This window comes from Cervus elaphus, chromosome 15 (genome assembly GCF_910594005.1).
Source record: "Cervus elaphus chromosome 15, mCerEla1.1, whole genome shotgun sequence".
NCBI lineage: Eukaryota > Metazoa > Chordata > Mammalia > Artiodactyla > Cervidae > Cervus > Cervus elaphus.
Genome location: NC_057829.1, coordinates 11225824 through 11250257, shown reverse-complemented (window position 1 = coordinate 11250257; position 24434 = coordinate 11225824). Strand labels below are relative to the sequence as shown.

Below are 24434 nucleotides of genomic sequence, written 5' to 3'. Positions count from 1 at the left end.
CTGGGTTGGGAAGATCCCCTGGAGGACCACATGACAACCTACTTCAGCATGCTTGCCTGGAGGCTCCTACAGTAAGAGGAGCCTGGCGGGCTACAGCCCATGGGGTCACAACAGTCAGGCAGGCAGGACTGAAGCAACGTGGCACACAAGCATGCACACAGAGGCAGAGTATGAAGGATCTTGATTCTGGGCAGAAAGTTAATATCTCATTGTGGGTTCTTAGGCAGACAAGCAGCAGCAAGGCAGTCACAGCCTTCTGAGAGAAGAACAGGTAAGACAGAGGGTTAAATTTAGAGGCGGTTTGTAAGTGGGCAGTGACAGCAATGCTTAAAACCATGTAACGTCCACTTGTTAACTCCTTGACTCCAGAATCCACAAAACCGGGTCCTCCTTTGCACGTATTATAGGAAGCACTTGAAGACAAGAAGGACTTGGTGCTTACCAAGCTAGTGGAGGACGGAATTGCTTTTGCCTTTGCAAGAGCATTAGTGCCTGTGCAGACATAGGTTCCTTCACTTTCAAGGGAAAGGTTCTGCAACAAAAGGGATCCATTGAAAAGCAAGGAAATAGTGTCACTCAGAGATTCTCCTATCATCAACCAAGTAACATTAGGATGAGGCACACCATCGGAATAAAACCAGGTATGACCCGAACGCCCTCAAGCCGTAGCCTATCTTCCAGCCAACAGGGCCTTTGGCCAGCCGGCCAGCCAGTCAGCGGGCATGGCGGGTAGCAGCGTGCCAACTTTTGGATCGCCACGGCCATAGCCCCTCTGCGGGAGGATGACCGGGGCCCCGACTCCCAACGCAGACCTGGGTTGCCTCCAAGAGGCCGGAGGGCCACTCCGCATTCGGATTGCAAGAAACAAGATGACCGTCCGGTATGCTTGGACCCCACATGATATGCAACCCCCCAGCTCCACACCCTTCCCCCTCCATTCTGGGTATCCCGCCCCGGCCTCCCCCCCCCTCCCCGCCCCCCCACCCCCCCACCCCCGACCCCAGTCGGCCCGCCCACACCCTTGCCCCCTGACACTCACACACACACACTCTCACACACTCACGCTCTGGCCTTTGGGCGGGGGCTGGGTCTTGCCTTATTAGGAAGCCAAGCCGAAGGGGACCTTTGAGACCTCGGCTGCCAAGACGTCTTGGGGATCCCACGGGGCTCTGCCAGCCCCAGGGCACCGCGTGCAGCTGGGGCCCGGGGCCCAAGGCTGATGCCCCCTCCCTTGGGGAAGCTGCTTCTTCCGCCTGGCCTCTCTCTGAGGTGGGTCAGGGACTGTGCCATTGTGTCTGTCTCGGATCGGATGCCATCCTCTCTCCCGTGTCTGCCTCCCGTTTTCTGTCCGTCAGTCGCTGTGTCTCCCTGTGTGTGTGTGTGTGTGTGTGTGTGTGTGTGTGTGTCTGCGTGCGCGCGCGCTCCCGTCTGTCTGTCCGGCTGCATCTCCCTCTCCCTGTCTTCGAGTCTGTCTCTGAACCTCAGTCTCTCTCTGCCTCTGTGTCTCCTGACACCCGGCCTCCAGTCCCTTCCTCTGGCCCCGGCCTCTCACAGGTTGCTGGGGCCCTGGCTCTGGCTGACGAGCTTGCGCCAGCCGGCTTGTCTCACTTGGCGTGGGTGCGTGAGGCGAGTGTCTTGTGTGTCTGTCCGTGTGCCTGCCTGTCGGCCGTCTGCTCTCTCAGGACGGTCCTGTGCTTGGCGGGCGGCGTGGGGGCAAGTGGGGCCTGGATAGGGCGAAGGGGCGGGGCTGACGCGCTCCTGTCGGCCGCGCTGCTGGCTCCCCGTGGGTTTGGGCACCGGGCAGGTGCCGGGCAGGATGGGCGCTCAGGGCTCCAGCTGGGCTGCGCAGGAGGCCCAGAGGAGGCTCAGAGGCCCGCGGGCGGCGGGCAGCGGCGGGCCCGGAAGCCAGAGACCTCCGGGGCCACCTGGCCCTGTGCAGCGAACGGGCTGGGGGTGGGGGCGCCGCCCAGCGGGGGCGGGCCTGCAGAGGCCCGGGGTGGGAGAGCGCCGAGACCTCCGCGCCCGTCCCGCCCCCGCACGCACGCACGCACGGGGATGGTGAGCGGGGGCGGGGCGGCGTCGGCCGGCCGCCGGGCTGCCGGCCCTGGCCGGCCGGAGTCCGGTGGCGGGTCGTCCGGCTCAGGTACAGCGCGCGGCCCCTGGAGAGGTGCGGCCGGCTGGCCCGCCCGGCAGGCAGGTCACAGCGAAAGGGAGGCGCGGCGCGGCGCGGGGCTCTTAGGGCGCTTGGAGGCAGCCGCCTCCGTCTACGGCCATACCACCCTGAACGCGCCCGATCTCGTCTGATCTCGGAAGCTAAGCAGGGTCGGGCCTGGTTAGTACTTGGATGGGAGACCGCCTGGGAATACCGGGTGCTGTAGGCTTTTTGCCTCCCCTCTCCTTTAGCCCCCGCCCCCTCTCCCGCCCCACACCTCCCCCAGCCCCACCCCTGGCGTGGCCTGCACCGCAAGCCCCCGCCCCAACCCTGGCCCCTCGCACCCCACCGCGCTCACAGCCGTCGGTCGCCTGCCTTCCAGCCGGCGGCCCTCGCAGGCAGCAGCGGGCGTCCCATCTCTTGGATCCCCCCGGCCCCAGCCCCTCCGCGGGTGGGTGACCCGGGCCTGGGGGGCGGGGTCCGACGCCCGCCACAGACCTGGGCTGCCTCCGTGCGGCCCGAGAGCCCCTCCGCTTTCGGCTTCCAAAAAACCAGATGACCTTCCAGTCTCCGTCTGGGGCTCCCTAGGCAAGCCTCAGGTAATCCTGGGGGGGTGGGGGGGGGGCGGCTGCCCCACGCCCCAGCCCCACCCGCAACCCTAGTGCCATCCTCGCACGCGACTGCGCGTGCTCTCCCGCGGGCTCACACACACACACACACACACACACACACACACACACACACACACACCCCACACACACACCCACACACCCACCCTGCCGCCGAGACAGGTCAGGAGCCAGAAACCACAGGTAAGGGAGATGGAGAAAGAGGGAGAGAGAAACAGCAAGAGAACCACACAGGCTTCCCAACCCACGGCCTCCACACCCTCGGCCCTCCATTCTGGGTATCCCCCTGGACCCCAGTCGGCCCGCCCACACCCTTGCCCCCTGACACACTCGCACACACACTCTCACACACTCACCCTCTGGCCTTTGGGCGGGGGCTGGGTCTTGCCTTAGGAAGCCAAGCCGAAGGGGACCTTTGAGACCTCGGCTGCCAAGACGTCTTGGGGACGCCACGTTGGGGGGGGGGGGGCTCTGCCAGCCCCAGGGCACCGCGTGCAGCTGGGGCCCGGGGCCCAAGGCTGACGCCCCCTCCCTTGGGGAAGCTGCTTCTTCAGCCTGGCCTCTCTCTGAGGTGGGTCAGGGACTGTGCCACTGTGTCTGTCTCGGATCGGATGCCATCCTCGCTCCTGTGCCTGCCTCCCGTCTTCTGTCCGTCAGTCGCTGTGTCTCCCTCTGTGTGTGTGTGCGTGTGTGTGGTGTTGGATCAGAGTGCGGGAAACTGCGTTGCCTAGAACAGAGTTTAGTTATAAATTAAGGAGATGTAGAGCCAGAATGCGCTTCCCAGGTGGTGCTAGCAGTAAAGAACCTGTCTGCCCATGCAGGGAATGAAGGAGATGTGGGTTTGATACCTGGGTTGGGAAGATCCCCTGGAGGACCACATGACAACCTACTTCAGCATGCTTGCCTGGAGGCTCCTACAGTAAGAGGAGCCTGGCGGGCTACAGCCCATGGGGTCACAACAGTCAGGCAGGCAGGACTGAAGCAACGTGGCACACAAGCATGCACACAGAGGCAGAGTATGAAGGATCTTGATTCTGGGCAGAAAGTTAATATCTCATTGTGGGTTCTTAGGCAGACAAGCAGCAGCAAGGCAGTCACAGCCTTCTGAGAGAAGAACAGGTAAGACAGAGGGTTAAATTTAGAGGCGGTTTGTAAGTGGGCAGTGACAGCAATGCTTAAAACCATGTAACGTCCACTTGTTAACTCCTTGACTCCAGAATCCACAAAACCGGGTCCTCCTTTGCACGTATTATAGGAAGCACTTGAAGACAAGAAGGACTTGGTGCTTACCAAGCTAGTGGAGGACGGAATTGCTTTTGCCTTTGCAAGAGCATTAGTGCCTGTGCAGACATAGGTTCCTTCACTTTCAAGGGAAAGGTTCTGCAACAAAAGGGATCCATTGAAAAGCAAGGAAATAGTGTCACTCAGAGATTCTCCTATCATCAACCAAGTAACATTAGGATGAGGCACACCATCGGAATAAAACCAGATATGACCCGAACGCCCTCAAGCCGTAGCCTATCTTCCAGCCAACAGGGCCTTTGGCCAGCCGGCCAGCCAGTCAGCGGGCATGGCGGGTAGCAGCGTGCCAACTTTTGGATCGCCACGGCCATAGCCCCTCTGCGGGAGGATGACCGGGGCCCCGACTCCCAACGCAGACCTGGGTTGCCTCCAAGAGGCCGGAGGGCCACTCCGCATTCGGATTGCAAGAAACAAGATGACCGTCCGGTATGCTTGGACCCCACATGATATGCAACCCCCCAGCTCCACACCCTTCCCCCTCCATTCTGGGTATCCCGCCCCGGCCTCCCCCCCCCCTCCCCGCCCCCCCCACCCCCCCACCCCCGACCCCAGTCGGCCCGCCCACACCCTTGCCCCCTGACACTCACACACACACACTCTCACACACTCACGCTCTGGCCTTTGGGCGGGGGCTGGGTCTTGCCTTATTAGGAAGCCAAGCCGAAGGGGACCTTTGAGACCTCGGCTGCCAAGACGTCTTGGGGATCCCACTGGGCTCTGCCAGCCCCAGGGCACCGCGTGCAGCTGGGGCCCGGGGCCCAAGGCTGATGCCCCCTCCCTTGGGGAAGCTGCTTCTTCCGCCTGGCCTCTCTCTGAGGTGGGTCAGGGACTGTGCCATTGTGTCTGTCTCGGATCGGATGCCATCCTCTCTCCCGTGTCTGCCTCCCGTCTTCTGTCCGTCAGTCGCTGTGTCTCCCTGTCTGTGTGTGTGTGTGTGTGTGTGTGTGTGTGTGTGTGTGTGTGTGTGTGTGTGTGTCTGCGTGCGCGCGCGCTCCCGTCTGTCTGTCCGGCTGCATCTCCCTCTCCCTGTCTTCGAGTCTGTCTCTGAACCTCAGTCTCTCTCTGCCTCTGTGTCTCCTGACACCCGGCCTCCAGTCCCTTCCTCTGGCCCCGGCCTCTCACAGGTTGCTGGGGCCCTGGCTCTGGCTGACGAGCTTGCGCCAGCCGGCTTGTCTCACTTGGCGTGGGTGCGTGAGGCGAGTGTCTTGTGTGTCTGTCCGTGTGCCTGCCTGTCGGCCGTCTGCTCTCTCAGGACGGTCCTGTGCTTGGCGGGCGGCGTGGGGGCAAGTGGGGCCTGGATAGGGCGAAGGGGCGGGGCTGACGCGCTCCTGTCGGCCGCGCTGCTGGCTCCCCGTGGGTTTGGGCACCGGGCAGGTGCCGGGCAGGATGGGCGCTCAGGGCTCCAGCTGGGCTGCGCAGGAGGCCCAGAGGAGGCTCAGAGGCCCGCGGGCGGCGGGCAGCGGCGGGCCCGGAAGCCAGAGACCTCCGGGGCCACCTGGCCCTGTGCAGCGAATGGGCTGGGGGTGGGGGCGCCGCCCAGCGGGGGCGGGCCTGCAGAGGCCCGGGGTGGGAGAGCGCCGAGACCTCCGCGCCCGTCCCGCCCCCGCACGCACGCACGGGGATGGTGAGCGGGGGCGGGGCGGCGTCGGCCGGCCGCCGGGCTGCCGGCCCTGGCCGGCCGGAGTCCGGTGGCGGGTCGTCCGGCTCAGGTACAGCGCGCGGCCCCTGGAGAGGTGCGGCCGGCTGGCCCGCCCGGCAGGCAGGTCACAGCGAAAGGGAGGCGCGGCGCGGCGCGGGGCTCTTAGGGCGCTTGGAGGCAGCCACCTCCGTCTACGGCCATACCACCCTGAACGCGCCCGATCTCGTCTGATCTCGGAAGCTAAGCAGGGTCGGGCCTGGTTAGTACTTGGATGGGAGACCGCCTGGGAATACCGGGTGCTGTAGGCTTTTTGCCTCCCCTCTCCTTTAGCCCCCGCCCCCTCTCCCGCCCCACACCTCCCCCAGCCCCACCCCTGGCGTGGCCTGCACCGCAAGCCCCCGCCCCAACCCTGGCCCCTCGCACCCCACCGCGCTCACAGCCGTCGGTCGCCTGCCTTCCAGCCGGCGGCCCTCGCAGGCAGCAGCGGGCGTCCCATCTCTTGGATCCCCCCGGCCCCAGCCCCTCCGCGGGTGGGTGACCCGGGCCTGGGGGGCGGGGTCCGACGCCCGCCACAGACCTGGGCTGCCTCCGTGCGGCCCGAGAGCCCCTCCGCTTTCGGCTTCCAAAAAACCAGATGACCTTCCAGTCTCCGTCTGGGGCTCCCTAGGCAAGCCTCAGGTAATCCTGGGGGCGTGGGGGTGGGGCGGCTGCCCCACGCCCCAGCCCCACCCGCAACCCTAGTGCCATCCTCGCACGCGACTGCGCGTGCTCTCCCGCGGGCTCACACACACACACACACACACACACACACACACACACACACCCCACACACACACACCCACACACCCACCCCGCCGCCGAGACAGGTCAGGAGCCAGAAACCACAGGTAAGGGAGATGGAGAAAGAGGGAGAGAGAAACAGCAAGAGAACCACACAGGCTTCCCAACCCACGGCCTCCACACCCTCGGCCCTCCATTCTGGGTATCCCCCTGGACCCCAGTCGGCCCGCCCACACCCTTGCCCCCTGACACACTCGCACACACACTCTCACACACTCACCCTCTGGCCTTTGGGCGGGGGCTGGGTCTTGCCTTAGGAAGCCAAGCCGAAGGGGACCTTTGAGACCTCGGCTGCCAAGACGTCTTGGGGACGCCACGTTGGGGGGGGGGGGGGCTCTGCCAGCCCCAGGGCACCGCGTGCAGCTGGGGCCCGGGGCCCAAGGCTGACGCCCCCTCCCTTGGGGAAGCTGCTTCTTCAGCCTGGCCTCTCTCTGAGGTGGGTCAGGGACTGTGCCACTGTGTCTGTCTCGGATCGGATGCCATCCTCGCTCCTGTGCCTGCCTCCCGTCTTCTGTCCGTCAGTCGCTGTGTCTCCCTCTGTGTGTGTGTGCGTGTGTGTGGTGTTGGATCAGAGTGCGGGAAACTGCGTTGCCTAGAACAGAGTTTAGTTATAAATTAAGGAGATGTAGAGCCAGAATGCGCTTCCCAGGTGGTGCTAGCAGTAAAGAACCTGTCTGCCCATGCAGGGAATGAAGGAGATGTGGGTTTGATACCTGGGTTGGGAAGATCCCCTGGAGGACCACATGACAACCTACTTCAGCATGCTTGCCTGGAGGCTCCTACAGTAAGAGGAGCCTGGCGGGCTACAGCCCATGGGGTCACAACAGTCAGGCAGGCAGGACTGAAGCAACGTGGCACACAAGCATGCACACAGAGGCAGAGTATGAAGGATCTTGATTCTGGGCAGAAAGTTAATATCTCATTGTGGGTTCTTAGGCAGACAAGCAGCAGCAAGGCAGTCACAGCCTTCTGAGAGAAGAACAGGTAAGACAGAGGGTTAAATTTAGAGGCGGTTTGTAAGTGGGCAGTGACAGCAATGCTTAAAACCATGTAACGTCCACTTGTTAACTCCTTGACTCCAGAATCCACAAAACCGGGTCCTCCTTTGCACGTATTATAGGAAGCACTTGAAGACAAGAAGGACTTGGTGCTTACCAAGCTAGTGGAGGACGGAATTGCTTTTGCCTTTGCAAGAGCATTAGTGCCTGTGCAGACATAGGTTCCTTCACTTTCAAGGGAAAGGTTCTGCAACAAAAGGGATCCATTGAAAAGCAAGGAAATAGTGTCACTCAGAGATTCTCCTATCATCAACCAAGTAACATTAGGATGAGGCACACCATCGGAATAAAACCAGATATGACCCGAACGCCCTCAAGCCGTAGCCTATCTTCCAGCCAACAGGGCCTTTGGCCAGCCGGCCAGCCAGTCAGCGGGCATGGCGGGTAGCAGCGTGCCAACTTTTGGATCGCCACGGCCATAGCCCCTCTGCGGGAGGATGACCGGGGCCCCGACTCCCAACGCAGACCTGGGTTGCCTCCAAGAGGCCGGAGGGCCACTCCGCATTCGGATTGCAAGAAACAAGATGACCGTCCGGTATCCTTGGACCCCACATGATATGCAACCCCCCAGCTCCACACCCTTCCCCCTCCATTCTGGGTATCCCGCCCCGGCCTCCCCCCCCTCCCCGCCCCCCCACCGCCCCCACCCCCGACCCCAGTCGGCCCGCCCACACCCTTGCCCCCTGACACTCTCACACACACACTCTCACACACTCACGCTCTGGCCTTTGGGCGGGGGCTGGGTCTTGCCTTATTAGGAAGCCAAGCCGAAGGGGACCTTTGAGACCTCGGCTGCCAAGACGTCTTGGGGATCCCACGGGGCTCTGCCAGCCCCAGGGCACCGCGTGCAGCTGGGGCCCGGGGCCCAAGGCTGATGCCCCCTCCCTTGGGGAAGCTGCTTCTTCCGCCTGGCCTCTCTCTCAGGTGGGTCAGGGACTGTGCCATTGTGTCTGTCTCGGATCGGATGCCATCCTCTCTCCCGTGTCTGCCTCCCGTTTTCTGTCCGTCAGTCGCTGTGTCTCCCTCTGTGTGTGTGTGTGTGTGTGTGTGTGTGTGTGTGTGTGTGTGTCTGCGTGCGCGCGCGCTCCCGTCTGTCTGTCCGGCTGCATCTCCCTCTCCCTGTCTTCGAGTCTGTCTCTGAACCTCAGTCTCTCTCTGCCTCTGTGTCTCCTGACACCCGGCCTCCAGTCCCTTCCTCTGGCCCCGGCCTCTCACAGGTTGCTGGGGCCCTGGCTCTGGCTGACGAGCTTGCGCCAGCCGGCTTGTCTCACTTGGCGTGGGTGCGTGAGGCGAGTGTCTTGTGTGTCTGTCCGTGTGCCTGCCTGTCGGCCGTCTGCTCTCTCAGGACGGTCCTGTGCTTGGCGGGCGGCGTGGGGGCAAGTGGGGCCTGGATAGGGCGAAGGGGCGGGGCTGACGCGCTCCTGTCGGCCGCGCTGCTGGCTCCCCGTGGGTTTGGGCACCGGGCAGGTGCCGGGCAGGATGGGCGCTCAGGGCTCCAGCTGGGCTGCGCAGGAGGCCCAGAGGAGGCTCAGAGGCCCGCGGGCGGCGGGCAGCGGCGGGCCCGGAAGCCAGAGACCTCCGGGGCCACCTGGCCCTGTGCAGCGAACGGGCTGGGGGTGGGGGCGCCGCCCAGCGGGGGCGGGCCTGCAGAGGCCCGGGGTGGGAGAGCGCCGAGACCTCCGCGCCCGTCCCGCCCCCGCACGCACGCACGGGGATGGTGAGCGGGGGCGGGGCGGCGTCGGCCGGCCGCCGGGCTGCCGGCCCTGGCCGGCCAGAGTCCGGTGGCGGGTCGTCCGGCTCAGGTACAGCGCGCGGCCCCTGGAGAGGTGCGGCCGGCTGGCCCGCCCGGCAGGCAGGTCACAGCGAAAGGGAGGCGCGGCGCGGCGCGGGGCTCTTAGGGCGCTTGGAGGCAGCCGCCTCCGTCTACGGCCATACCACCCTGAACGCGCCCGATCTCGTCTGATCTCGGAAGCTAAGCAGGGTCGGGCCTGGTTAGTACTTGGATGGGAGACCGCCTGGGAATACCGGGTGCTGTAGGCTTTTTGCCTCCCCTCTCCTTTAGCCCCCGCCCCCTCTCCCGCCCCACACCTCCCCCAGCCCCACCCCTGGCGTGGCCTGCACCGCAAGCCCCCGCCCCAACCCTGGCCCCTCGCACCCCACCGCGCTCACAGCCGTCGGTCGCCTGCCTTCCAGCCGGCGGCCCTCGCAGGCAGCAGCGGGCGTCCCATCTCTTGGATCCCCCCGGCCCCAGCCCCTCCGCGGGTGGGTGACCCGGGCCTGGGGGGCGGGGTCCGACGCCCGCCACAGACCTGGGCTGCCTCCGTGCGGCCCGAGAGCCCCTCCGCTTTCGGCTTCCAAAAAACCAGATGACCTTCCAGTCTCCGTCTGGGGCTCCCTAGGCAAGCCTCAGGTAATCCTGGGGGGGGGGGGGGGGGCGGCTGCCCCACGCCCCAGCCCCACCCGCAACCCTAGTGCCATCCTCGCACGCGACTGCGCGTGCTCTCCCGCGGGCTCACACACACACACACACACACACACACACACACACACACACACACCCCACACACACACCCACACACCCACCCTGCCGCCGAGACAGGTCAGGAGCCAGAAACCACAGGTAAGGGAGATGGAGAAAGAGGGAGAGAGAAACAGCAAGAGAACCACACAGGCTTCCCAACCCACGGCCTCCACACCCTCGGCCCTCCATTCTGGGTATCCCCCTGGACCCCAGTCGGCCCGCCCACACCCTTGCCCCCTGACACACTCGCACACACACTCTCACACACTCACCCTCTGGCCTTTGGGCGGGGGCTGGGTCTTGCCTTAGGAAGCCAAGCCGAAGGGGACCTTTGAGACCTCGGCTGCCAAGACGTCTTGGGGACGCCACGGTGGGGGGGGGGGGCTCTGCCAGCCCCAGGGCACCGCGTGCAGCTGGGGCCCGGGGCCCAAGGCTGACGCCCCCTCCCTTGGGGAAGCTGCTTCTTCAGCCTGGCCTCTCTCTGAGGTGGGTCAGGGACTGTGCCACTGTGTCTGTCTCGGATCGGATGCCATCCTCGCTCCTGTGCCTGCCTCCCGTCTTCTGTCCGTCAGTCGCTGTGTCTCCCTCTGTGTGTGTGTGCGTGTGTGTGGTGTTGGATCAGAGTGCGGGAAACTGCGTTGCCTAGAACAGAGTTTAGTTATAAATTAAGGAGATGTAGAGCCAGAATGCGCTTCCCAGGTGGTGCTAGCAGTAAAGAACCTGTCTGCCCATGCAGGGAATGAAGGAGATGTGGGTTTGATACCTGGGTTGGGAAGATCCCCTGGAGGACCACATGACAACCTACTTCAGCATGCTTGCCTGGAGGCTCCTACAGTAAGAGGAGCCTGGCGGGCTACAGCCCATGGGGTCACAACAGTCAGGCAGGCAGGACTGAAGCAACGTGGCACACAAGCATGCACACAGAGGCAGAGTATGAAGGATCTTGATTCTGGGCAGAAAGTTAATATCTCATTGTGGGTTCTTAGGCAGACAAGCAGCAGCAAGGCAGTCACAGCCTTCTGAGAGAAGAACAGGTAAGACAGAGGGTTAAATTTAGAGGCGGTTTGTAAGTGGGCAGTGACAGCAATGCTTAAAACCATGTAACGTCCACTTGTTAACTCCTTGACTCCAGAATCCACAAAACCGGGTCCTCCTTTGCACGTATTATAGGAAGCACTTGAAGACAAGAAGGACTTGGTGCTTACCAAGCTAGTGGAGGACGGAATTGCTTTTGCCTTTGCAAGAGCATTAGTGCCTGTGCAGACATAGGTTCCTTCACTTTCAAGGGAAAGGTTCTGCAACAAAAGGGATCCATTGAAAAGCAAGGAAATAGTGTCACTCAGAGATTCTCCTATCATCAACCAAGTAACATTAGGATGAGGCACACCATCGGAATAAAACCAGGTATGACCCGAACGCCCTCAAGCCGTAGCCTATCTTCCAGCCAACAGGGCCTTTGGCCAGCCGGCCAGCCAGTCAGCGGGCATGGCGGGTAGCAGCGTGCCAACTTTTGGATCGCCACGGCCATAGCCCCTCTGCGGGAGGATGACCGGGGCCCCGACTCCCAACGCAGACCTGGGTTGCCTCCAAGAGGCCGGAGGGCCACTCCGCATTCGGATTGCAAGAAACAAGATGACCGTCCGGTATGCTTGGACCCCACATGATATGCAACCCCCCAGCTCCACACCCTTCCCCCTCCATTCTGGGTACCCCGCCCCGGCCCCCCCCCCCCCCCCCCGCCCCCCCCCCCCCCCACCCCCGACCCCAGTCGGCCCGCCCACACCCTTGCCCCCTGACACTCACACACACACACTCTCACACACTCACGCTCTGGCCTTTGGGCGGGGGCTGGGTCTTGCCTTATTAGGAAGCCAAGCCGAAGGGGACCTTTGAGACCTCGGCTGCCAAGACGTCTTGGGGATCCCACGGGGCTCTGCCAGCCCCAGGGCACCGCGTGCAGCTGGGGCCCGGGGCCCAAGGCTGATGCCCCCTCCCTTGGGGAAGCTGCTTCTTCCGCCTGGCCTCTCTCTGAGGTGGGTCAGGGACTGTGCCATTGTGTCTGTCTCGGATCGGATGCCATCCTCTCTCCCGTGTCTGCCTCCCGTTTTCTGTCCGTCAGTCGCTGTGTCTCCCTGTGTGTGTGTGTGTGTGTGTGTGTGTGTGTGTGTGTGTCTGCGTGCGCGCGCGCTCCCGTCTGTCTGTCCGGCTGCATCTCCCTCTCCCTGTCTTCGAGTCTGTCTCTGAACCTCAGTCTCTCTCTGCCTCTGTGTCTCCTGACACCCGGCCTCCAGTCCCTTCCTCTGGCCCCGGCCTCTCACAGGTTGCTGGGGCCCTGGCTCTGGCTGACGAGCTTGCGCCAGCCGGCTTGTCTCACTTGGCGTGGGTGCGTGAGGCGAGTGTCTTGTGTGTCTGTCCGTGTGCCTGCCTGTCGGCCGTCTGCTCTCTCAGGACGGTCCTGTGCTTGGCGGGCGGCGTGGGGGCAAGTGGGGCCTGGATAGGGCGAAGGGGCGGGGCTGACGCGCTCCTGTCGGCCGCGCTGCTGGCTCCCCGTGGGTTTGGGCACCGGGCAGGTGCCGGGCAGGATGGGCGCTCAGGGCTCCAGCTGGGCTGCGCAGGAGGCCCAGAGGAGGCTCAGAGGCCCGCGGGCGGCGGGCAGCGGCGGGCCCGGAAGCCAGAGACCTCCGGGGCCACCTGGCCCTGTGCAGCGAACGGGCTGGGGGTGGGGGCGCCGCCCAGCGGGGGCGGGCCTGCAGAGGCCCGGGGTGGGAGAGCGCCGAGACCTCCGCGCCCGTCCCGCCCCCGCACGCACGCACGCACGGGGATGGTGAGCGGGGGCGGGGCGGCGTCGGCCGGCCGCCGGGCTGCCGGCCCTGGCCGGCCGGAGTCCGGTGGCGGGTCGTCCGGCTCAGGTACAGCGCGCGGCCCCTGGAGAGGTGCGGCCGGCTGGCCCGCCCGGCAGGCAGGTCACAGCGAAAGGGAGGCGCGGCGCGGCGCGGGGCTCTTAGGGCGCTTGGAGGCAGCCGCCTCCGTCTACGGCCATACCACCCTGAACGCGCCCGATCTCGTCTGATCTCGGAAGCTAAGCAGGGTCGGGCCTGGTTAGTACTTGGATGGGAGACCGCCTGGGAATACCGGGTGCTGTAGGCTTTTTGCCTCCCCTCTCCTTTAGCCCCCGCCCCCTCTCCCGCCCCACACCTCCCCCAGCCCCACCCCTGGCGTGGCCTGCACCGCAAGCCCCCGCCCCAACCCTGGCCCCTCGCACCCCACCGCGCTCACAGCCGTCGGTCGCCTGCCTTCCAGCCGGCGGCCCTCGCAGGCAGCAGCGGGCGTCCCATCTCTTGGATCCCCCGGCCCCAGCCCCTCCGCGGGTGGGTGACCCGGGCCTGGGGGGCGGGGTCCGACGCCCGCCACAGACCTGGGCTGCCTCCGTGCGGCCCGAGAGCCCCTCCGCTTTCGGCTTCCAAAAAACCAGATGACCTTCCAGTCTCCGTCTGGGGCTCCCTAGGCAAGCCTCAGGTAATCCTGGGGGGGTGGGGGGGGGCGGCTGCCCCACGCCCCAGCCCCACCCGCAACCCTAGTCCCATCCTCGCACGCGACTGCGCGTGCTCTCCCGCGGGCTCACACACACACACACACACACACACACACACACACACACACACACCCCACACACACACCCACACACCCACCCTGCCGCCGAGACAGGTCAGGAGCCAGAAACCACAGGTAAGGGAGATGGAGAAAGAGGGAGAGAGAAACAGCAAGAGAACCACACAGGCTTCCCAACCCACGGCCTCCACACCCTCGGCCCTCCATTCTGGGTATCCCCCTGGACCCCAGTCGGCCCGCCCACACCCTTGCCCCCTGACACACTCGCACACACACTCTCACACACTCACCCTCTGGCCTTTGGGCGGGGGCTGGGTCTTGCCTTAGGAAGCCAAGCCGAAGGGGACCTTTGAGACCTCGGCTGCAAGACGTCTTGGGGACGCCACGGTGGGGGGGGGGGGCTCTGCCAGCCCCAGGGCACCGCGTGCAGCTGGGGCCCAGGGGCCCAAGGCTGACGCCCCCTCCCTTGGGGAAGCTGCTTCTTCAGCCTGGCCTCTCTCTGAGGTGGGTCAGGGACTGTGCCACTGTGTCTGTCTCGGATCGGATGCCATCCTCGCTCCTGTGCCTGCCTCCCGTCTTCTGTCCGTCAGTCGCTGTGTCTCCCTCTGTGTGTGTGTGCGTGTGTGTGGTGTTGGATCAGAGTGCGGGAAACTGCGTTGCCTAGAACAGAGTTTAGTTATAAATTAAGGAGATGTAGAGCCAGAATGCGCTTCCCAGGTGGTGCTAGCAGTAAAGAACCTGTCTGCCCATGCAGGGAATGAAGGAGATGTGGGTTTGATACCTGGGTTGGGAAGATCCCCTGGAGGACCACATGACAACCTACTTCAGCATGCTTGCCTGGAGGCTCCTACAGTAAGAGGAGCCTGGCGGGCTACAGCCCATGGGGTCACAACAGTCAGGCAGGCAGGACTGAAGCAACGTGGCACACAAGCATGCACACAGAGGCAGAGTATGAAGGATCTTGATTCTGGGCAGAAAGTTAATATCTCATTGTGGGTTCTTAGGCAGACAAGCAGCAGCAAGGCAGTCACAGCCTTCTGAGAGAAGAACAGGTAAGACAGAGGGTTAAATTTAGAGGCGGTTTGTAAGTGGGCAGTGACAGCAATGCTTAAAACCATGTAACGTCCACTTGTTAACTCCTTGACTCCAGAATCCACAAAACCGGGTCCTCCTTTGCACGTATTATAGGAAGCACTTGAAGACAAGAAGGACTTGGTGCTTGCCAAGCTAGTGGAGGACGGAATTGCTTTTGCCTTTGCAAGAGCATTAGTGCCTGTGCAGACATAGGTTCCTTCACTTTCAAGGGAAAGGTTCTGCAACAAAAGGGATCCATTGAAAAGCAAGGAAATAGTGTCACTCAGAGATTCTCCTATCATCAACCAAGTAACATTAGGATGAGGCACACCATCGGAATAAAACCAGGTATGACCCGAACGCCCTCAAGCCGTAGCCTATCTTCCAGCCAACAGGGCCTTTGGCCAGCCGGCCAGCCAGTCAGCGGGCATGGCGGGTAGCAGCGTGCCAACTTTTGGATCGCCACGGCCATAGCCCCTCTGCGGGAGGATGACCGGGGCCCCGACTCCCAACGCAGACCTGGGTTGCCTCCAAGAGGCCGGAGGGCCACTCCGCATTCGGATTGCAAGAAACAAGATGACCGTCCGGTATGCTTGGACCCCACATGATATGCAACCCCCCAGCTCCACACCCTTCCCCCTCCATTCTGGGTATCCCGCCCCGGCCTCCCCCCCCCTCCCCGCCCCCCCACCCCCCCACCCCCGACCCCAGTCGGCCCGCCCACACCCTTGCCCCCTGACACTCACACACACACACTCTCACACACTCACGCTCTGGCCTTTGGGCGGGGGCTGGGTCTTGCCTTATTAGGAAGCCAAGCCGAAGGGGACCTTTGAGACCTCGGCTGCCAAGACGTCTTGGGGATCCCACGGGGCTCTGCCAGCCCCAGGGCACCGCGTGCAGCTGGGGCCCGGGGCCCAAGGCTGATGCCCCCTCCCTTGGGGAAGCTGCTTCTTCCGCCTGGCCTCTCTCTGAGGTGGGTCAGGGACTGTGCCATTGTGTCTGTCTCGGATCGGATGCCATCCTCTCTCCCGTGTCTGCCTCCCGTTTTCTGTCCGTCAGTCGCTGTGTCTCCCTGTGTGTGTGTGTGTGTGTGTGTGTGTGTGTGTGTGTGTCTGCGTGCGCGCGCGCTCCCGTCTGTCTGTCCGGCTGCATCTCCCTCTCCCTGTCTTCGAGTCTGTCTCTGAACCTCAGTCTCTCTCTGCCTCTGTGTCTCCTGACACCCGGCCTCCAGTCCCTTCCTCTGGCCCCGGCCTCTCACAGGTTGCTGGGGCCCTGGCTCTGGCTGACGAGCTTGCGCCAGCCGGCTTGTCTCACTTGGCGTGGGTGCGTGAGGCGAGTGTCTTGTGTGTCTGTCCGTGTGCCTGCCTGTCGGCCGTCTGCTCTCTCAGGACGGTCCTGTGCTTGGCGGGCGGCGTGGGGGCAAGTGGGGCCTGGATAGGGCGAAGGGGCGGGGCTGACGCGCTCCTGTCGGCCGCGCTGCTGGCTCCCCGTGGGTTTGGGCACCGGGCAGGTGCCGGGCAGGATGGGCGCTCAGGGCTCCAGCTGGGCTGCGCAGGAGGCCCAGAGGAGGCTCAGAGGCCCGCGGGCGGCGGGCAGCGGCGGGCCCGGAAGCCAGAGACCTCCGGGGCCACCTGGCCCTGTGCAGCGAACGGGCTGGGGGTGGGGGCGCCGCCCAGCGGGGGCGGGCCTGCAGAGGCCCGGGGTGGGAGAGCGCCGAGACCTCCGCGCCCGTCCCGCCCCCGCACGCACGCACGCACGGGGATGGTGAGCGGGGGCGGGGCGGCGTCGGCCGGCCGCCGGGCTGCCGGCCCTGGCCGGCCGGAGTCCGGTGGCGGGTCGTCCGGCTCAGGTACAGCGCGCGGCCCCTGGAGAGGTGCGGCCGGCTGGCCCGCCCGGCAGGCAGGTCACAGCGAAAGGGAGGCGCGGCGCGGCGCGGGGCTCTTAGGGCGCTTGGAGGCAGCCGCCTCCGTCTACGGCCATACCACCCTGAACGCGCCCGATCTCGTCTGATCTCGGAAGCTAAGCAGGGTCGGGCCTGGTTAGTACTTGGATGGGAGACCGCCTGGGAATACCGGGTGCTGTAGGCTTTTTGCCTCCCCTCTCCTTTAGCCCCCGCCCCCTCTCCCGCCCCACACCTCCCCCAGCCCCACCCCTGGCGTGGCCTGCACCGCAAGCCCCCGCCCCAACCCTGGCCCCTCGCACCCCACCGCGCTCACAGCCGTCGGTCGCCTGCCTTCCAGCCGGCGGCCCTCGCAGGCAGCAGCGGGCGTCCCATCTCTTGGATCCCCCGGCCCCAGCCCCTCCGCGGGTGGGTGACCCGGGCCTGGGGGGCGGGGTCCGACGCCCGCCACAGACCTGGGCTGCCTCCGTGCGGCCCGAGAGCCCCTCCGCTTTCGGCTTCCAAAAAACCAGATGACCTTCCAGTCTCCGTCTGGGGCTCCCTAGGCAAGCCTCAGGTAATCCTGGGGGGGTGGGGGGGGGCGGCTGCCCCACGCCCCAGCCCCACCCGCAACCCTAGTGCCATCCTCGCACGCGACTGCGCGTGCTCTCCCGCGGGCTCACACACACACACACACACACACACACACACACACACACACACACACCCCACACACACACCCACACACCCACCCTGCCGCCGAGACAGGTCAGGAGCCAGAAACCACAGGTAAGGGAGATGGAGAAAGAGGGAGAGAGAAACAGCAAGAGAACCACACAGGCTTCCCAACCCACGGCCTCCACACCCTCGGCCCTCCATTCTGGGTATCCCCCTGGACCCCAGTCGGCCCGCCCACACCCTTGCCCCCTGACACACTCGCACACACACTCTCACACACTCACCCTCTGGCCTTTGGGCGGGGGCTGGGTCTTGCCTTAGGAAGCCAAGCCGAAGGGGACCTTTGAGACCTCGGCTGCCAAGACGTCTTGGGGACGCCACGGTGGGGGGGGGGGGCTCTGCCAGCCCCAGGGCACCGCGTGCAGCTGGGGCCCGGGGCCCAAGGCTGACGCCCCCTCCCTTGGGGAAGCTGCTTCTTCAGCCTGGCCTCTCTCTGAGGTGGGTCAGGGACTGTGCCACTGTGTCTGTCTCGGATCGGATGCCATCCTCGCTCCTGTGCCTGCCTCCCGTCTTCTGTCCGTCAGTCGCTGTGTCTCCCTCTGTGTGTGTGTGCGTGTGTGTGGTGTTGGATCAGAGTGCGGGAAACTGCGTTGCCTAGAACAGAGTTTAGTTATAAATTAAGGAGATGTAGAGCCAGAATGCGCTTCCCAGGTGGTGCTAGCAGTAAAGAACCTGTCTGCCCATGCAGGGAATGAAGGAGATGTGGGTTTGATACCTGGGTTGGGAAGATCCCCTGGAGGACCACATGACAACCTACTTCAGCATGCTTGCCTGGAGGCTCCTACAGTAAGAGGAGCCTGGCGGGCTACAGCCCATGGGGTCACAACAGTCAGGCAGGCAGGACTGAAGCAACGTGGCACACAAGCATGCACACAGAGGCAGAGTATGAAGGATCTTGATTCTGGGCAGAAAGTTAATATCTCATTGTGGGTTCTTAGGCAGACAAGCAGCAGCAAGGCAGTCACAGCCTTCTGAGAGAAGAACAGGTAAGACAGAGGGTTAAATTTAGAGGCGGTTTGTAAGTGGGCAGTGACAGCAATGCTTAAAACCATGTAACGTCCACTTGTTAACTCCTTGACTCCAGAATCCACAAAACCGGGTCCTCCTTTGCACGTATTATAGGAAGCACTTGAAGACAAGAAGGACTTGGTGCTTACCAAGCTAGTGGAGGACGGAATTGCTTTTGCCTTTGCAAGAGCATTAGTGCCTGTGCAGACATAGGTTCCTTCACTTTCAAGGGAAAGGTTCTGCAACAAAAGGGATCCATTGAAAAGCAAGGAAATAGTGTCACTCAGAGATTCTCCTATCATCAACCAAGTAACATTAGGATGAGGCACACCATCGGAATAAAACCAGATATGACCCGAACGCCCTCAAGCCGTAGCCTATCTTCCAGCCAACAGGGCCTTTGGCCAGCCGGCCAGCCAGTCAGCGGGCATGGCGGGTAGCAGCGTGCCAACTTTTGGATCGCCACGGCCATAGCCCCTCTGCGGGAGGATGACCGGGGCCCCGACTCCCAACGCAGACCTGGGTTGCCTCCAAGAGGCCGGAGGGCCACTCCGCATTCGGATTGCAAGAAACAAGATGACCGTCCGGTATGCTTGGACCCCACATGATATGCAACCCCCCAGCTCCACACCCTTCCCCCTCCATTCTGGGTATCCCGCCCCGGCCTCCCCCCCCTCCCCGCCCCCCCACCGCCCCCACCCCCGACCCCAGTCGGCCCGCCCACACCCTTGCCCCCTGACACTCTCACACACACACTCTCACACACTCACGCTCTGGCCTTTGGGCGGGGGCTGGGTCTTGCCTTATTAGGAAGCCAAGCCGAAGGGGACCTTTGAGACCTCGGCTGCCAAGACGTCTTGGGGATCCCACGGGGCTCTGCCAGCCCCAGGGCACCGCGTGCAGCTGGGGCCCGGGGCCCAAGGCTGATGCCCCCTCCCTTGGGGAAGCTGCTTCTTCCGCCTGGCCTCTCTCTCAGGTGGGTCAGGGACTGTGCCACTGTGTCTGTCTCGGATCGGATGCCATCCTCTCTCCCGTGTCTGCCTCCCGTCTTCTGTCCGTCAGTCGCTGTGTCTCCCTCTGTGTGTGTGTGTGTGTGTGTGTGTGTGTGTGTGTGTGTGTGTGTCTGCGTGTGCGCGCGCTCCCGTCTGTCTGTCCGGCTGCATCTCCCTCTCCCTGTCTTCGAGTCTGTCTCTGAACCTCAGTCTCTCTCTGCCTCTGTGTCTCCTGACACCCGGCCTCCAGTCCCTTCCTCTGGCCCCGGCCTCTCACAGGTTGCTGGGGCCCTGGCTCTGGCTGACGAGCTTGCGCCAGCCGGCTTGTCTCACTTGGCGTGGGTGCGTGAGGCGAGTGTCTTGTGTGTCTGTCCGTGTGCCTGCCTGTCGGCCGTCTGCTCTCTCAGGACGGTCCTGTGCTTGGCGGGCGGCGTGGGGGCAAGTGGGGCCTGGATAGGGCGAAGGGGCGGGGCTGACGCGCTCCTGTCGGCCGCGCTGCTGGCTCCCCGTGGGTTTGGGCACCGGGCAGGTGCCGGGCAGGATGGGCGCTCAGGGCTCCAGCTGGGCTGCGCAGGAGGCCCAGAGGAGGCTCAGAGGCCCGCGGGCGGCGGGCAGCGGCGGGCCCGGAAGCCAGAGACCTCCGGGGCCACCTGGCCCTGTGCAGCGAACGGGCTGGGGGTGGGGGCGCCGCCCAGCGGGGGCGGGCCTGCAGAGGCCCGGGGTGGGAGAGCGCCGAGACCTCCGCGCCCGTCCCGCCCCCGCACGCACGCACGCACGGGGATGGTGAGCGGGGGCGGGGCGGCGTCGGCCGGCCGCCGGGCTGCCGGCCCTGGCCGGCCGGAGTCCGGTGGCGGGTCGTCCGGCTCAGGTACAGCGCGCGGCCCCTGGAGAGGTGCGGCCGGCTGGCCCGCCCGGCAGGCAGGTCACAGCGAAAGGGAGGCGCGGCGCGGCGCGGGGCTCTTAGGGCGCTTGGAGGCAGCCGCCTCCGTCTACGGCCATACCACCCTGAACGCGCCCGATCTCGTCTGATCTCGGAAGCTAAGCAGGGTCGGGCCTGGTTAGTACTTGGATGGGAGACCGCCTGGGAATACCGGGTGCTGTAGGCTTTTTGCCTCCCCTCTCCTTTAGCCCCCGCCCCCTCTCCCGCCCCACACCTCCCCCAGCCCCACCCCTGGCGTGGCCTGCACCGCAAGCCCCCGCCCCAACCCTGGCCCCTCGCACCCCACCGCGCTCACAGCCGTCGGTCGCCTGCCTTCCAGCCGGCGGCCCTCGCAGGCAGCAGCGGGCGTCCCATCTCTTGGATCCCCCCGGCCCCAGCCCCTCCGCGGGTGGGTGACCCGGGCCTGGGGGGCGGGGTCCGACGCCCGCCACAGACCTGGGCTGCCTCCGTGCGGCCCGAGAGCCCCTCCGCTTTCGGCTTCCAAAAAACCAGATGACCTTCCAGTCTCCGTCTGGGGCTCCCTAGGCAAGCCTCAGGTAATCCTGGGGGGGTGGGGGTGGGGCGGCTGCCCCACGCCCCAGCCCCACCCGCAACCCTAGTGCCATCCTCGCACGCGACTGCGCGTGCTCTCCCGCGGGCTCACACACACACACACACACACACACACACACACACACACACACCCCCCACACACACACCCACCCCGCCGCCGAGACAGGTCAGGAGCCAGAAACCACAGGTAAGGGAGATGGAGAAAGAGGGAGAGAGAAACAGCAAGAGAACCACACAGGCTTCCCAACCCACGGCCTCCACACCCTCGGCCCTCCATTCTGGGTATCCCCCTGGACCCCAGTCGGCCCGCCCACACCCTTGCCCCCTGACACACTCGCACACACACTCTCACACACTCACCCTCTGGCCTTTGGGCGGGGGCTGGGTCTTGCCTTAGGAAGCCAAGCCGAAGGGGACCTTTGAGACCTCGGCTGCCAAGACGTCTTGGGGACGCCACGGTGGGGGGGGGGGGGGCTCTGCCAGCCCCAGGGCACCGCGTGCAGCTGGGGCCCAGGGGCCCAAGGCTGACGCCCCCTCCCTTGGGGAAGCTGCTTCTTCAGCCTGGCCTCTCTCTGAGGTGGGTCAGGGACTGTGCCACTGTGTCTGTCTCGGATCGGATGCCATCCTCGCTCCTGTGCCTGCCTCCCGTCTTCTGTCCGTCAGTCGCTGTGTCTCCCTCTGTGTGTGTGTGCGTGTGTGTGGTGTTGGATCAGAGTGCGGGAAACTGCGTTGCCTAGAACAGAGTTTAGTTATAAATTAAGGAGATGTAGAGCCAGAATGCGCTTCCCAGGTGGTGCTAGCAGTAAAGAACCTGTCTGCCCATGCAGGGAATGAAGGAGATGTGGGTTTGATACCTGGGTTGGGAAGATCCCCTGGAGGACCACATGACAACCTACTTCAGCATGCTTGCCTGGAGGCTCCTACAGTAAGAGGAGCCTGGCGGGCTACAGCCCATGGGGTCACAACAGTCAGGCAGGCAGGACTGAAGCAACGTGGCACACAAGCATGCACACAGAGGCAGAGTATGAAGGATCTTGATTCTGGGCAGAAAGTTAATATCTCATTGTGGGTTCTTAGGCAGACAAGCAGCAGCAAGGCAGTCACAGCCTTCTGAGAGAAGAACAGGTAAGACAGAGGGTTAAATTTAGAGGCGGTTTGTAAGTGGGCAGTGACAGCAATGCTTAAAACCATGTAACGTCCACTTGTTAACTCCTTGACTCCAGAATCCACAAAACCGGGTCCTCCTTTGCACGTATTATAGGAAGCACTTGAAGACAAGAAGGACTTGGTGCTTACCAAGCTAGTGGAGGACGGAATTGCTTTTGCCTTTGCAAGAGCATTAGTGCCTGTGCAGACATAGGTTCCTTCACTTTCAAGGGAAAGGTTCTGCAACAAAAGGGATCCATTGAAAAGCAAGGAAATAGTGTCACTCAGAGATTCTCCTATCATCAACCAAGTAACATTAGGATGAGGCACACCATCGGAATAAAACCAGATATGACCCGAACGCCCTCAAGCCGTAGCCTATCTTCCAGCCAACAGGGCCTTTGGCCAGCCGGCCAGCCAGTCAGCGGGCATGGCGGGTAGCAGCGTGCCAACTTTTGGATCGCCACGGCCATAGCCCCTCTGCGGGAGGATGACCGGGGCCCCGACTCCCAACGCAGACCTGGGTTGCCTCCAAGAGGCCGGAGGGCCACTCCGCATTCGGATTGCAAGAAACAAGATGACCGTCCGGTATGCTTGGACCCCACATGATATGCAACCCCCCAGCTCCACACCCTTCCCCCTCCATTCTGGGTATCCCGCCCCGGCCTCCCCCCCCTCCCCGCCCCCCCACCGCCCCCACCCCCGACCCCAGTCGGCCCGCCCACACCCTTGCCCCCTGACACTCTCACACACACACTCTCACACACTCACGCTCTGGCCTTTGGGCGGGGGCTGGGTCTTGCCTTATTAGGAAGCCAAGCCGAAGGGGACCTTTGAGACCTCGGCTGCCAAGACGTCTTGGGGATCCCACGGGGCTCTGCCAGCCCCAGGGCACCGCGTGCAGCTGGGGCCCGGGGCCCAAGGCTGATGCCCCCTCCCTTGGGGAAGCTGCTTCTTCCGCCTGGCCTCTCTCTCAGGTGGGTCAGGGACTGTGCCATTGTGTCTGTCTCGGATCGGATGCCATCCTCTCTCCCGTGTCTGCCTCCCGTCTTCTGTCCGTCAGTCGCTGTGTCTCCCTCTGTGTGTGTGTGTGTGTGTGTGTGTGTGTGTGTCTGCGTGCGCGCGCGCTCCCGTCTGTCTGTCCGGCTGCATCTCCCTCTCCCTGTCTTCGAGTCTGTCTCTGAACCTCAGTCTCTCTCTGCCTCTGTGTCTCCTGACACCCGGCCTCCAGTCCCTTCCTCTGGCCCCGGCCTCTCACAGGTTGCTGGGGCCCTGGCTCTGGCTGACGAGCTTGCGCCAGCCGGCTTGTCTCACTTGGCGTGGGTGCGTGAGGCGAGTGTCTTGTGTGTCTGTCCGTGTGCCTGCCTGTCGGCCGTCTGCTCTCTCAGGACGGTCCTGTGCTTGGCGGGCGGCGTGGGGGCAAGTGGGGCCTGGATAGGGCGAAGGGGCGGGGCTGACGCGCTCCTGTCGGCCGCGCTGCTGGCTCCCCGTGGGTTTGGGCACCGGGCAGGTGCCGGGCAGGATGGGCGCTCAGGGCTCCAGCTGGGCTGCGCAGGAGGCCCAGAGGAGGCTCAGAGGCCCGCGGGCGGCGGGCAGCGGCGGGCCCGGAAGCCAGAGACCTCCGGGGCCACCTGGCCCTGTGCAGCGAACGGGCTGGGGGTGGGGGCGCCGCCCAGCGGGGGCGGGCCTGCAGAGGCCCGGGGTGGGAGAGCGCCGAGACCTCCGCGCCCGTCCCGCCCCCGCACGCACGCACGCACGGGGATGGTGAGCGGGGGCGGGGCGGCGTCGGCCGGCCGCCGGGCTGCCGGCCCTGGCCGGCCGGAGTCCGGTGGCGGGTCGTCCGGCTCAGGTACAGCGCGCGGCCCCTGGAGAGGTGCGGCCGGCTGGCCCGCCCGGCAGGCAGGTCACAGCGAAAGGGAGGCGCGGCGCGGCGCGGGGCTCTTAGGGCGCTTGGAGGCAGCCGCCTCCGTCTACGGCCATACCACCCTGAACGCGCCCGATCTCGTCTGATCTCGGAAGCTAAGCAGGGTCGGGCCTGGTTAGTACTTGGATGGGAGACCGCCTGGGAATACCGGGTGCTGTAGGCTTTTTGCCTCCCCTCTCCTTTAGCCCCCGCCCCCTCTCCCGCCCCACACCTCCCCCAGCCCCACCCCTGGCGTGGCCTGCACCGCAAGCCCCCGCCCCAACCCTGGCCCCTCGCACCCCACCGCGCTCACAGCCGTCGGTCGCCTGCCTTCCAGCCGGCGGCCCTCGCAGGCAGCAGCGGGCGTCCCATCTCTTGGATCCCCCCGGCCCCAGCCCCTCCGCGGGTGGGTGACCCGGGCCTGGGGGGCGGGGTCCGACGCCCGCCAC

General features: G+C 64.5%; 7 non-coding genes across 7 annotated transcripts; all 7 read left to right on the top strand.

Annotated features, from left to right (window-relative positions):
- The first annotated feature begins 2262 nt into the window (after positions 1-2262).
- LOC122709738 lies at positions 2263-2381 on the top strand. Its single transcript, XR_006345705.1, has one exon. It is a non-coding gene; the product is annotated as a 5S ribosomal RNA (ribosomal RNA).
- A 3530-nt stretch (positions 2382-5911) lies between these two features.
- On the top strand, positions 5912-6030 carry LOC122709726. Its single transcript, XR_006345697.1, has one exon. It is a non-coding gene; the product is annotated as a 5S ribosomal RNA (ribosomal RNA).
- A 3511-nt stretch (positions 6031-9541) lies between these two features.
- On the top strand, positions 9542-9660 carry LOC122709715. Its single transcript, XR_006345687.1, has one exon. It is a non-coding gene; the product is annotated as a 5S ribosomal RNA (ribosomal RNA).
- Positions 9661-13169: 3509 nt separating this feature from the next.
- On the top strand, positions 13170-13288 carry LOC122709703. Its single transcript, XR_006345677.1, has one exon. It is a non-coding gene; the product is annotated as a 5S ribosomal RNA (ribosomal RNA).
- A 3507-nt stretch (positions 13289-16795) lies between these two features.
- LOC122709691 lies at positions 16796-16914 on the top strand. Its single transcript, XR_006345665.1, has one exon. It is a non-coding gene; the product is annotated as a 5S ribosomal RNA (ribosomal RNA).
- Positions 16915-20431: 3517 nt separating this feature from the next.
- Positions 20432-20550, top strand: LOC122709679. Its single transcript, XR_006345654.1, has one exon. It is a non-coding gene; the product is annotated as a 5S ribosomal RNA (ribosomal RNA).
- Positions 20551-24050: 3500 nt separating this feature from the next.
- Positions 24051-24169, top strand: LOC122709668. The gene has a single exon (XR_006345643.1). It is a non-coding gene; the product is annotated as a 5S ribosomal RNA (ribosomal RNA).
- Positions 24170-24434: the final 265 nt, after the last annotated feature.